This window comes from Ammospiza caudacuta, chromosome 16 (genome assembly GCF_027887145.1).
Source record: "Ammospiza caudacuta isolate bAmmCau1 chromosome 16, bAmmCau1.pri, whole genome shotgun sequence".
NCBI lineage: Eukaryota > Metazoa > Chordata > Aves > Passeriformes > Passerellidae > Ammospiza > Ammospiza caudacuta.
Window position 1 is genome coordinate 12593715 of NC_080608.1, and position 13930 is coordinate 12607644.

Genomic DNA, 13930 nt, shown 5'->3' on the forward strand with positions numbered 1-13930 from the left:
ATTGGGATTATTCTTCTTTAAGTTCTGTTTTGTTTACTTGTCCTGTGCTTTGCAAAACTCCCCACGGCAAAGGTTTGGTTTAACCCCTGTTTAGCTGTCATTAATCTGTTCAAGGACTCTTCTTATCCCACATTAAAGGGTGGAGGATGGCTGCTTTCTTCACCACTATTGCAGCCCCTCCAGACTGGGAAATAACTACGTTTTTCTTCTCCTTTTGAGTTGCATCTCAAAGGACCTTATTGCCATACTAGAATTCACCCAATGTTTTTGATCTTCTGATTTATTTTTATTTTTTTGTTTTGGTTCATTTTGTTTTAATTTTGTTTTGTTTTAAAGCAGTGTGTCTATGTAGTGAAGCAGACAGAAATATCCTTTGGGTCACCATTCAAAAGAAAAGAAAGACCTGCTTGGCTTCTAGCCACTGGTACAGTGGGAATTTAATCGGATTTACTCCAGCTCCTGGGTCTCAGTGTCTGGATAGATTAATAACAGGCTCTGATTTCACCTCATGGAGATTCCTGGGGACGTGATTCCATGCAGCACTCCCTGCCTGCTGCTGGCTGGCTCCTCGCTGTCCCTTCTCTCCTGACATTTGTCCCCACATGGATGAGCCTCTGTTGCTGTATTTTCCAGCTCCCTGTGTGCTGACAGACCAGAGGAGGAGCTCCAGACCGAGAGTGTTAACAGGACCCATGCAGCAGAAAAGAAATTGTCTTTCTCTGTTTTGTTTTTGTTTGGTTTTTTTTTTTTTTTTTTTTTTTTTTTTTTACTGGGAAGCAGTACAAAGAGCAGGAAGCAGAATCATCTCTTGGCATCTGTGGGTTAATTGTAGAGGCTGTCAGCCTTCTTGTTCTCTTAGAAATGGAAATGGGCTCTGTAGGAGATAGGAATGTCTCATGTGATATTTCCCTTGCTTGCAAGTTTGATCTTTATACCAAAGGAATGTGGGCTTGTCTCCTCTTGTCCCCACTTGCTGTCCTTGCACTCTCTTGGGTCAGGAGAGCAGGGGGTTTGTGCTTAAGATCAAAAAGCAGATAAATCTGTATTTATATAGGATAAAGAGTCTTCTTGGCTGTTAGTGTTGAAGGGTCTCAAAACTGCTTTTCCCAGGGAAAGAACTTCTCTGCTTTGCTGTCCTCTCTCCTGGTGGTGATGGTGACCAGGGGGCCCAAGGACTCTTCAGCTGATATTCAAATATTTCTTCCTACTGGAGAGAAACTGGAGCATTATTTGCTTTGACATTTGGAGAAATGGAGGAAAAAAAAGTTGCAACAGAGATTTGGAGTAGGTCTAGGCACTGAGTAATTTAGACCAGAAAGTAAAAAATAAATGTGAATTTAGGGATATAAGTTTTGCATTTTTTGCATGTCTTAATGCGATGGCACCAAAGGTACCCACACATTCTGCTTTACATTTTTGCCTGTGCTGTACTATCTCACCCCTTCCTGCTTGCCTTGGTACAGTGCCCTGTACTGTGCTATGTGAACATGTCAGGCCTTGGCCAGGATGATTTCAGATCCTTGGAATTCACATCCTCTGATTTAACCCTATGGATTCCAGAAACAGCCTCACTGATAGCCATCCGTACTTTCTGTGTTCTGTAGTTCCTGATGTTGTTTCATCTGTAGATATCTCTGATGAAGTTTCCCACATTTGTTCTGTACCATGTCAGATATTTAGATTGTCTTCTGTTCTCCCAGAAGTTAAGGGCAGATAAACTGGAAATCGAATAATGTCTGCAATCAATTTTATCACTGCTACTTTAAGTCACCCTTGTCATCAGGTACTTCTCTCCCTGGGTCTGTCCTGGCTCCCTCTTAGACCAGGTTTTAGCTTTATGCTTGGTTTTGCTGCAGTGGTTTGTGATTTATTTTTTTAGGAGAAGGGTTCACTTGACAGGTCTGCTCCTTTTCAAGCAAAGTCCAAATGGCTTTGAAAGGCATTAGTCTTTCTCTGGTGGCACTTGCACAAATTCAGAGTTGAAGATAACTTATCATTATGTCAAATGAGGCTCTAAAAATTAGAATTACCTCCTGCATGTTCATCTTGTTTTTAGTTTCAAAGTAGGTGAGTCTTGTAAAACTCTCTTGTAGGTGAAATTGTCTGGGAAGATTCTTTGTCATCTTCTCTCTGGGCTGTGAGTGATGGATTCTCTTCAATGTAAGACACCACAAAGATAATGGTTTTTATTTGTTTTTCAGCACTGAACTAAAACTTGGGGACATCTGCTGGGAAGGGTGTGCATGAGGACTGATAAAAGCCAGGGAATATCAGTTTTTCCTTTATGTGGCTCCTCCCTGATCCTTTCCCTTTGAGAATTCTTCTCTGTGAAGAAAATTATTCTTCCTGGTAGACTGTGGCTTCATTCTGGTTTTGATAGTTGATAGAATTGCTTAAAGACAAGGAGAACACAGAAGGGCGTGGAAATCACTGCTGAGAATTAACCTAAAGATTAATTCACAACTGCAAGTTGATTTCATTCCTGATCTGTTTTCCATCTCTAGCTTTTACAGCAGGTAGACTTATTTTAGACTCTTCTTGCTTTTTAGAATTCAAAATCTGATAATAAATTCATCCTGGTGATAAACTCCTTCAAGTTGACCATGCACTGCCTTCCTTCCTCAGATAAATGATAGAATTTTTGGTGAAGAGGTGGCCAGCACAGCAGTAAAGTACACTCAGCATTATCTTGGGAATACAAAATCCATTATTGTCAGTTTGTTCTTTGGAGAATGGCTAATGAGGAAACAGTGCCCCAAGAACTTGGATTCCGCTTCCCAAGGCAGAGATTCAAATTGCTACAGCAGCACTACTTGCCTTTTTGACACTGAGCAAATGAAAAACAAATTTTAAATTAGAGTTAAGTTCACAGAATTTTACAAGGTTCTATAAAGTAATTTCCTATTCAGCTAATTTCCATGTCGAGTAAGCTATTTCTATGCAAGAGGGTTCAAGTAAATACAATTTTCTTAGAAACTTGAGAACCTGGAATTCTTTTTTTTTTTTTTTTTTAAGAAAGTAATTGCTGGTAAAATAACACCATAAAGTGTTTCTTCAATAAAGTGCAGAAAAAGATTCTTTACTTAAAAGATGTACAGATGAAAGAATTCACTGGAACTAATGTAAAGGTCCATCTTCCACTACTTTTGGAAATATCCATAATCTAAAAATATTTTTAGAATTGAACACTGATGAAAAGTTTTGTAAAATCTCTTTAGATATGCATTGGCTCTTTGGAAAACAATCACTGGTGTCTTGTATAGAAATTCAGCAGCCCAAGACTGGAAGGCAACAAGGGATGAAGGTGAGGGGTTTGTGGTGTAGGTGATTGATATTTTTGACTGAAATTCAGAACAAATATCACTTTGACAGCCTATTATCCCGCATGTTTTTAAAATTACAAATCTGATTATATTTGAAGTTCAGCCCTACAATTTCCGCTGCAGACAGAGAAGTTCCATGGATTGTGCTTGACCTTCCCACTCCTGGGCACTTTATTTTCTGACGAGTAGGAACTGAGTTTTCATCATGGGAAACGTGGGTCCCATGAGCCTGGTGACATCCAAGCTGTGATCACAAACTCTGGAAGGGCAGTGGAGCCCTGGGCTGGGATGACTTTGTGACACACTTTGCAGTGTCAGGCAGGAGGCCAAGCAAAGATCTCACTTTGTGCAACATGATTTGAATGTGTGTTTGTCCTCCCATGTCCAGGTTAAGGCAGTAATCCCTGAGGAAGAGGAAATAAAAAAGAATGGACGGTTGTTTTCCCCGAGGAGTGCTGAGTTATTAATAAATTTCCATGTCTCATGTGTCACAAAATGACACTTGAGCTGTGAATAGTCTTGCTGAGCATCACAGGCTTGTCATGGTTACAATTTATGTAGTGTCTTGCAGTTAGAAAGCAGCAAGGACCTCATAGCCCTACAGAAATCACACTGCTAGAATTGCAGTGCAATCCTAAAAGAAAATTACACTCCCTCTAGAAACCTGCAGTATTTAGGTTAATTGTTTCTGACCTGTACAGAACAATTACCAGGCCATTCCCAACAATCCTGAAGTATCATTTCTTTCAAAAATTTTGACCAAATATTTTTTTGGTTACATTACTATGTGAATGAAAAGAAGCCAAAGCTACTTTTACATCCAGTCTTGTCAGAACTTGTTGGAAGTTGTTGGAAATATTCTGCAGTGGTAGGAAACATTCTCATACCTTTTAGTGTTGTGAAGCCCATTGCTCCTGCCCTAGCTGCCCTCAAGTGCTGTGGGAAATTGAACTTTTCTACCCTTTATCTTGCTTTTAAATGAAAGAAACCCTCTATTTATTTTGTTGTGAGCAGGCACCAGGTTTTGCAGAGGTACAGAAGGATTCAGGGAAGATCTAGAGTTATTCACATTACCCTCTTCATTTCTGTTGTCCTGGAATAAAAACAAGAAAAACAATAATCGCTCAATTAAAAAACCCCACACCTGTCAACAAAAAAAAAAAAAAAAAAAAAAAAAAAAAAAAAAAAAAAAAAAAAATCCCCAAACTAAAAAGGTATACGAGGATAAAGAGGGAAATAAATGGAAACAAATACATTGAACACTTTCATTGCTTCACTTGTCTTGTGATTTCAATTCCCACTGTGTGTGGGAAATACCAAGAGTGGAATCCTTTAGAGGAAAAGTTTGACTGGAAACAACAGACTTGGAAAGGAAATTGAGAAACAACCAGTGATGCTGAAGTGGTCCCTCAGTGTCCAAATGCTTGGATACAGGAGCATCCTCTTACATGCCCCAATTCACTCACAGGACCAAGCAGCAAAATTTATCTTCTGGAGTGAAAAAAATAATCTGCATTTTTGTATTATTGTTATTTTTTAAAAGCCTTTGGCAACAGAAATATTTGCATGTCAGACATCTAAATGATAAAAAAAAAAATCCTTGTAGCATTCTTCTTCTTTTAAACATTGTGAAGGGGTTGATCTTCCATCCATTTTAATGAAGCCTTTTAGCTTTGAGGGAGAAGCGTGGAGCTGCTCTTGTTCAGGATCTCAGTTGCTGAAAGTGTTGATGATTGATAGGCTGGGATTCACATTGCACTAGCAAAAAAAGGGCTTTTCACCCATCTGAGGTGCCTCCAGCCTTGATGACACAACTGAGGTTTCACTATCAGCAGGGACTTCCCTCTGGTAGGATGTGATTCCTCCTTCAGTGTCACAGTCCTCTTGACCTGTCCCACTTAGTTATTTTAGCCACCTGGGAGCGGCAGCTTTGGCTGTTCCATAGCCATCCAAAGCAATCCTGCCATCCCTAGTGGGCTGAGCAGGGATTTTGAGAGGTCATTAGGCAAAGGATTTATTACCTAGCTTTATTTTATTGTTTAAAACCGTGGACTTGCAGGGGTTTCCCTCAGCATCGTTGATATGGGTGATTTGTTTGGTGTTCACAAAAGCCTCTTGTTTCTGCCCCTGTGTTCCAGGCAGAGAGGGCTGATGTAGGGCTGGGTTAGTAAGGACACCTCAGCACCAAATTTACTGATAACTGTTTCTGTAAGTCCCAGAGGGAGGTAAAAGATGCCATTTGAAAATCTCAGCTGGGCTGGGTGAGTTGAGATGCTTACCTCACCTAAAATCCTTGCCTCAGGTGTATTATCTGTGCCTCAGGTGAAAGAGAGAGAACAGAGAATTTACCACATTTGCTAAGTTGCTCGTTATTGCCTTGGGCTATGTATTTCTTTGCAGCTTGCTGAGCTAAACCCTGTGACAGGTACAAGGCCTTTTTCATGCCCTCCCTCAGCTCAGTGTTTGCCCAGGGCTTGGACAAAATTCCCCTCCTGCCACCCCTAGGGTGTGCAAAGTTTGTTCAGTGAGCTCTGATTCCAACATTTGGTCTGACACAACTGATGGTTCACCAGCTGGAGAAGGGGATTTGCATGGGCCACTCCTGGGGTTCAGCAAAGGGAATTTGGCAGCTCTCAACAATGACTTATCCTCTGCCAAATATGATTCGAGTGAGTGTTCCTCTGTGGACAAGATCTGCTTGATCATAGCACGTGATAAAGCTCCTCCTCTAAATGACTGCCACCATTAATGAATGGAATTCCTTGATTTTCCTAAGATACTAATAATTAACTTCCTCTTGCACAGTGAATATTCTGACAGGTGCATGTTAGAGAATCTTAGATCTCAATTCTTTTTGCCCTAAATGCAAGATTGCTTTTTCTGCCAGAATCAAAATTTTCTTCCCTCTTCATGTATTAAATTATATTAATATATTAATATTAAAATCTCCATGGGTTCTACCAACTCTCCAGGCAGGCAGCTGCTGTGTCCACAGTTCAGACATGAAACCAAAGTGCTACTGCTTGCAAGTTGTGCAGCATTGCTCTGTTGCTGCTTTTACATGCTCTGTGCTGGAAAGCCCAACATTCCAAAACTTTTGCAAATCCCTGCAAGCATCAGTGGCCTGTATTTATTAGAAGGAATGAATGCAAAAAATTCAGGGTGTAAACAGAATATTTTTTTTTTTTGTAAAAATACACTAGCTCTGGGTTTTTTTTTTTTTTCCCAAGCATCAATACAATTATTTGTAGTAAAAAATCAGAGTGTTACCATGAATTTTTCCTTTGGACAAATCAGAGAAAAGAAACCTCCAGCCTGTTCATAATGTTGCACCACATTGGCCTTTTTGTCTTCTATAGCTTTCCCTTCCCATGAAAATAGTTCTCTGCCAAGGCAATTGAACTGAACAGAAGTGATTTATGTAGTCTGTGCAAAGAGAAAAGGCTTTGTTAGATTTCAGGGAAGACATGGAAACACCCGGGGTGAGAAACAGCTTGCGTGAGAGATGGGAATCACAATGCTCTCATTAAATCCCCAGCCCATGAGAGAGGCTGGCCTCTCTTTGCATTTGCTGCCTGATTACCGAGTCCATGGAGCTGCTGTCTGGAAACAAAAAGCAGTAAATCAAAGCAATGGGCAGCTTTCAGAGGGGACAGGAGGGTGCCATCTTCTCCTTTGGCTGGTTGTCTAACACCAAAGCCTGTCCCTGCACAATTCTGCTTGCACGTGGAAGTGTAAATACACCTCAGCTTTTTAACTCTTCATGCCGTGTTATCATGGTCTAGGAGAGACTTCTTATGGAAACAAATCTTCCGTTCTCCTTCCAGGTGACTTATCCATGGGAAAATCACTCCCTTCAACTGGTAGGGAATTTTGTTTGACATTGTGGTTTGTGACTGGGAGAGAAAAGGAGGGAGTAGCCTTGGTTTGAAGCAGTTTAATTCGACATTAGGCAGAACTTTGAAGACGATCACCTGACTGCAGGTTAGTGCCTGTATAAATTATACACAAAATGCTTTTTAAACTTTGCTTTTTTAATTGGTAAAATACCATCTTTTCCTCAAAAAGTCTGCACTGTTTTGGTGGAAGGCTGTGGAGGAATCCAGCATGAAATTGCCATAACAAAAGGTGGAGAAAGTTCTGAATAAAATGGGGGTTACCGTGGACTTTGGGCAGTCTGACACTGCTCCTGGCACTGGGTGATGTGATGTATTTATTGTCTGATAAATTCCACTTAGCATTGCACCAGCTATCCATAGAGGGTGTTCCTATACTGGATAAAACCTGGGACCTCTGAGACCTTGTCTGCTAAAGTTTGTTGGCCCAATAGACTGGCTCACGTGGCAGTGCTGGATGCTAGAAATCAATACAGCTGCTCTTGCCTTGTCCTAGCCCAGGAAGGGAAAGCTCCAGGGACTGATTAAGTTCTCTTTGCGGAAAAAGCTACTGCATCCTGAAACATTTTAAATAAATGCCACGCGTCTACAGGTAGTTCTGCATTTAATTCAGGTTTTATAAGAGGTTTGCTGTACACTAAATAAATGCAACTTGATTATAAATAGCTTACTCACTGTAAACACACATCTTATTTAATAGATTGTACATCTCATTATGCTGTTCTCATACTGTTTCTTAATTAGTAGGGTGAGCTGTCACAGTGAATTGTCATTGGCCAGGCTTTCCTGCTGCTGTTGTGACTAAATTCAGTTATCCATTTACCACCACAGCCCCAGAAACAGGCATTTACTTATGAAATGTTTTAATAAGCCAGATAACATTCATGCTCCTTTTCACTTGGCTCAAAGATGTTTTATTTCATGTCCAAAGCCCTCAGTGGCATCAGCTGGCCAGACTGTCCCATGGGGCTCTGAGGAGGAAGAATCTCTGGGAAAGGCATGAGAGGTGTGGGTGTGGAGTGGATTTGACAGTTTACCAAATTTGTAGGTGCCCAAAGATTTTGAAAACCTCTTCCTCTCTTGGACTTGTGCTCATGAGGAGTCAGAGGGAGGGTCTGGAGAATTTTGGCTGTGCTGGTGGCTGGGTTTGTGTGTGGGCTGTGAGTGTGGTACTTGTGCCAGCCCTGGTGATGGTGAGTGCAAGTGACACGTGTCTGATGAGTCAGGTCTGTCCCTATGTGCCCCTGAAGGATTCAGGACTAAAATATCACTGAGGACCCATTTGGGAAGGGAGCTAGAGCTGCCTCAGGGCCAACACATGAGTTTCTTTCCTGTTCCAAGCACCAAACTGGAAGGGTCATGCAGCTGGGAATGTGCCAACACCTCATACTTGCATGTCTATGTAAGTCTACATGCCCATGTCTATTTTATGTGCATTCATGAGCAACAAAAACACCCTTTCCCCAAAGAAATTGAGAGAGTTGGTTTATGCTGCCCTGTGAATGATTTAGGTGAAACTTCATGCACATGACTTGTGTGGTTACCAATTACCATTCCCAGAGGAGGAGCAGAAGGAGGGAGAAAAGGGGAACTTGGTATGATGGGAGTTAATAATCAGTTTAATTCACAATCTCCAGCTCTTCAAAGGAGTTGCTAATAAGTGTTTGTCTTCTCTTTTCCTCCCCCTCCTTTCCCCTTAGGAGCCTAGTGAGAGACATAGACAGCACTGATCAGAGAAGGCAAATTGTAAAGGAGGGAAGAAATCCCCAGTGGAAACTCTTTAATCTGCCTCTGGAAAGGCCAATTTGTGTTAATAGGACAAAACTGTAACGTTTAATATTAATTATAGGGACTGGGGGAGGAGCACATGAAGGATGGAGGCAGAGAATAAACTGGAGGGAAGGAGAGATCCCATTGCAAGAGCTTTTTGCTTTACCAGGAAACAGAGCAGCCAGATGAACTCTGTTTTTCCTATCAGTGAAGTGAAGGAAATTTTATCTGCAGCAATCCAGCTCGATTCTGCTCCCAGCAGAGAAGTTTCAGGTGCTGCAGACAGACCCTGCTCCTCTGTGTGCCCCAATGCACTCAGTGGACATTGCTGAGCTCAGGCAGGGTCTGTGTAAGATGAGGAAAATTGTGTGGAGTGGATTTCATTGCACAGAAATCCCTCCTCACCTGGGCTCTGGAGCACCTCAACCTGGCCAAGGAAGGGGACCTTCCCCTCTCTGAGGAGCCCACCTCCAAAATTTCTAACTGGGTGTTGTGGGCAGAGAGCAAAGGGGAGGAATGTCCTGAGGGCAGCAGGGACTTGCCTTGCAACCCTGAATTAATGCAGCCCTATCAGTGTCAGCTCCTGCTTCTGCTGCTCATCTCAGCTCTGCATTTGGCACCCGTTCCTTCCCTCCAAAGTGTGATAAAAAGATGATAGGAGATTTAATTTCCAAAAAGGGACACCCAGGCAGGCAGCAGGATGCCAGCTGTTGGTTAGATTAATGTGGGAAGTTTTCCTTATCAGATGTGTCTCTGTTACGGACAAGCAATGTCTCAAAAAAAAAAAAAAACCCATATAAATGTCCCTTTGCTGATGAAGCATCTTGGTGATGTTCCATTACAAGCAGGATGAACATGAGCTGGATTTCATCTGACCTTTAAATTACCTCCATTTTATCAGTTCAATTTCATCAGCAGCTCCTTTGAGAATGAGCTCCCACTTGGAATTAATAGATTCCTTTGCTGCAGGAAGCTGACAGGGGCCTGTGAATAGCCCAGGCAGAGAGTGCTGTTCCAGAAGAGATCACATCTGGAGAGAGGAGCACTCTGACACAGGGGGAGGTGCCTGGCAGGGCTGTCTCTGCCTTGATAAGGCTGTGTTCCTTATAGGAGAAAGTTCATTACAAATGGTGACAGTGGCATAAAATCCTAAATCCATTTCCTCTCATCTGCCAGACCTGTGGGGGCAGGAGACAGGTTATGTCCTTAGCATCTAAGAATAAAAGAAAAGAGCTTCTGTAGTTCTGGAGATAGAAATCAAATTACTCGGTGTGTGAAGGGGCTGGATCTGGGGATTGTTAGGGAATGGTACTAGATTTTTTTGTTTTCTGTGGTGCCTAGTGCTGAGTGACTTTTGTTACACCTTCCCAAGGCTGACTTTAGCAGCCAAAGCCAGCAGCCAGGGGCAGCTCTTGCAGTGAAGGTTTCCTGGAGGGTTCTGGGCCTCCATCCCTCTCACATCTTGGTCTGCCCCTTGTGGGACAGAAAGAGACCTCAGCAAACACCCAGGCTTTGCCACTCCCCTCACAGAGCTGTCCACACCCAAACCACCCCAGTGAATGGAGTTTAAATCTCACAGATAGATGTGTCTGGGGGTGAAATGATGCAGGGAAGCTCAGGAGACTCAAAGCTGCTTTCCTGGCCCCAGGGGAGCTGGGGGTTGTTCTGTGTTTGTGATGGTTCTGAACCTCAGCGGTTTGGGGAGGGACAGCTCCCAGGAGCTGCATGGTACAGAGAGGATGTGAGAGGCAGGCATGGGCTCCCAGCAGAAGGTTCCTTCATGTTTAGCTGAATTCTTCTCCTGAGTGACCTTTTGGAGTGTGATTAATCCCTGGGCTATGCATGCACTGATGGGTTTTGTTGTCTAGACTGTGCTTTGTCATATCAGTTCCTGGCAGTCTCATCTACATCCAAGTGAAACATTTTTGGGTATTTTTTTCATAGTTTTCATTTTTTTCACGGTGCTTTTAGAAAACTCCACAGTGAATCATAGTCATAATATCATGTATTGTCTTCCACAGCCATTTTTAGGTTGATTTATATATTTATATTGCAGGATGTCACCTCTGATTGAACCTCCCTCCTTGCATCACCTTTAGGGCTGCTGCAAACAAAGATACTCCTGCATTTGGTGAGGAAGATGGAGTTTTATAATGGAGAAATAGCCTGTTGATAGTAGTTAATCTCCTTGTTTAAAGACAAAAGAGCCATTTCATCTTCTAATTTAATGATAAATTGCAGTGATTCATCAGGGAAGGAGGGTTTATTAATAGAGAGGATAATAAATGGGCTGCAGAGAGATATGAGAAAATAGTTTTGTCAAATAAGGGATTTAGGGGGGGAAAAATGCAGAGCTTGAAGTCAGAACTGGAATCTTCAGAATCATTGGTCCCTCTCTGTACCCCTCACATCAAATCAGGGACCTTCTCTCCTTGTGTCAGACTTGCTGCTTTAGGTTAAATTCACACTGTAAATGATCCAAGAACAGAAACACCTACAGAACTATGACACATCTCCAGATCCAGAGGAGGAATGAAAATACTCTAGGAATGTTCTGTGTTGAGGGGAACTGGAACTGTCTATGAATTTGGGTTGAACTAAGGGAATTGTTTCTGACAAGACTTCCAACTGTAAGATAAAAAATACAAAGTACCTTTTCTTTGATAGAAAATGGGTTTTGGAATTCCAGGGTCTGGTATTCACTTTGCAGAGATGGTGTAGGCAAAGCCTCCCATGCAGACATCTCCCTTCAATACATGAAATGGGATTTTTCTTAGGTTTGGATTAATAGGAACTGAACTTTGGCATCTGCCCCTGCAAATGCTGTTTAAATTTGCTGAGGACAAAAACTGGGGATGAGATTTTCTAAAAAGTCACTGACAAAGTCCTTTTTGTTAGGAAATGTTTGCTTAGGAGTGAAGATAAACTCTCGTTATCTCCAGATAGAGGGAAAAGTAAATCTGCATTTCCCTTTTCTAGCAGGGCTTTTATTGAAGAAGAACAGGCAGAAGCTGTTGATCTTCTGAGAACATCTACCCCTTCCTGTCCTTTGCTTCTCTCAGGAGAGACTGATGTAGAATATATTTCCTGTAGGGCACTTCAGAGGTTCCATTTGGACACATAAATGAGATCCTTTAAAGTGTTATTTTGGTGAACAAAAAAAAGTTACATTTTGATCAGATTTTGTGTTTTTTCCCCATTTGGGCCACCAGCTAAACTGATTCTCCAGCTCCCAGCTGTTTTCCAGGCCACAGTGCTGCTTCTGACCAGCATTGTGAAATGGGTGATCCTCCTGATGCTCTTTAACAAACAGTTATTAATTGTGCTTGCTTTGTGCCTCCTTTGAAAGAGGAAAAAGGTTGGGAGGTGCAACGCTCAGCTCCTCTTTGCCTTGGAGCAGAGGAGAATGTGGGTCAGGCAGAGGCATCACCTGCTGTGCCAGGGGATTAGATTAGAACAGATTAGAACAGGGGAGGGAGAGGGAAAATCCCTCTATTAACAAACTCATTAGTGCTGGGACAAGGCAGACCAAATTGCTCTTCAGAAAAGCACTGTCTAGCTGGATTTATTATTCTCTGTAATTAGGGCCAAAACAGGATGGAGTGTGGTACAAGCAGGGACTGAGAGAGGAAATGCGGCCTGTTCAAAGCCAATTATTTGTAATTACTCAAGTCGAGTTGTGACATTTACACCGAGGAGAGAATAAGATCACAATGGTATTTCCTCACATGAGGAGGCTGTGCTGTGCTTGCAGGCTGTCTGCAGACCAGAAACACTGTGAGGGAGATGGTTTAAAGGGATTTCTCTGAGACAGATGAGAGGCAGGATGCCTGGACACATTTGTATACTGGTATTTAGGGTTGCACCTGGGGAAGTGGATATTTGTCTTGGATTGGAGATTTGTCTTGGATAGTATGGACCCAGTAGCTCTGGGCACCATTCACAGGCTGGCAGAGGTCAGAGCTGGGCATCCTCAGGGAAAAAGAGCCTTGTATGGAAGTGACCACCCCACCCCAAGCCTCACAGCTGCTGTTGGATCTCACAAAGCTTTCCAGGGAAGATTTTCTCTGCTGGATTTGAGTTCTCAGTGCCCTGCAGTGACTGCTCTGGCAGCAAAGAGAGGGGCAGAGCCTCCCATGGCAGGGAACAGGAGCTCCAGCTTCACCTGCCCCGGCTGAGCTGCCAGCAGAGCTGTCCATGGCAGAAATTGGTGCACAAGGGGAATAAAAAGGGTTTCCCCAGGAAAATCTGCCGCTTAGTGCCTGCCCAGGAGAGGCTCTGCAGGCACTAGTTGCAAAAGCTTTTGTCTCTGCCTCTTCAAACACAGCAGCCTGAGGGGTTTCTTTGAAAGAGGCTTTTTGGTGCGCTGCTTTCAAGCGGCAGGAGATGTGTGCTGGAGTTGCAGGTGGTCAGCTCCACTCGGAGCAGCGTGTTTGCAGGGCTGGCAATCCCAAACTCCCTGAGCAGAGAGGAAACATCACAGAGATTTGAGGCTTCTCCGTGCCAGGATGTGGCCTGGACTTTGGAAACAACACAAACTCAAAATGCTTTCATCACAAAAGTGTAAGCATCTCTGTGGAGATCCACAGCTGGCTTTAAAAGTGACCTTTTTATTTTTTTTAAATAAGTTATTAATCAGAGTATAATCATAGTTAGCTTAAGTCTTCTTGAGTTATTGTTTTTCTTTTCCTCTGAGGCTTCTCAGCTTCTCAGGAGAAAAAATCCTAGCAAAAGGAGTTTTTCAGAAAATATGTCTGTGACCGGCCTCCTTCCATAGTGCATTGTTGGACTGGTGTTAGTCCAGCACCTTGGGCTGGCAATTCAGTCCTCATTTCTCAGCATATCTCACAGCTCAGCAAATGTAAAAGCAAACCAAAGCTTTCTGTCTCAGCCACTTAACATGGGAAGGACTTGCTGGGAGCCTCTTTGTGTGTGGCGGAC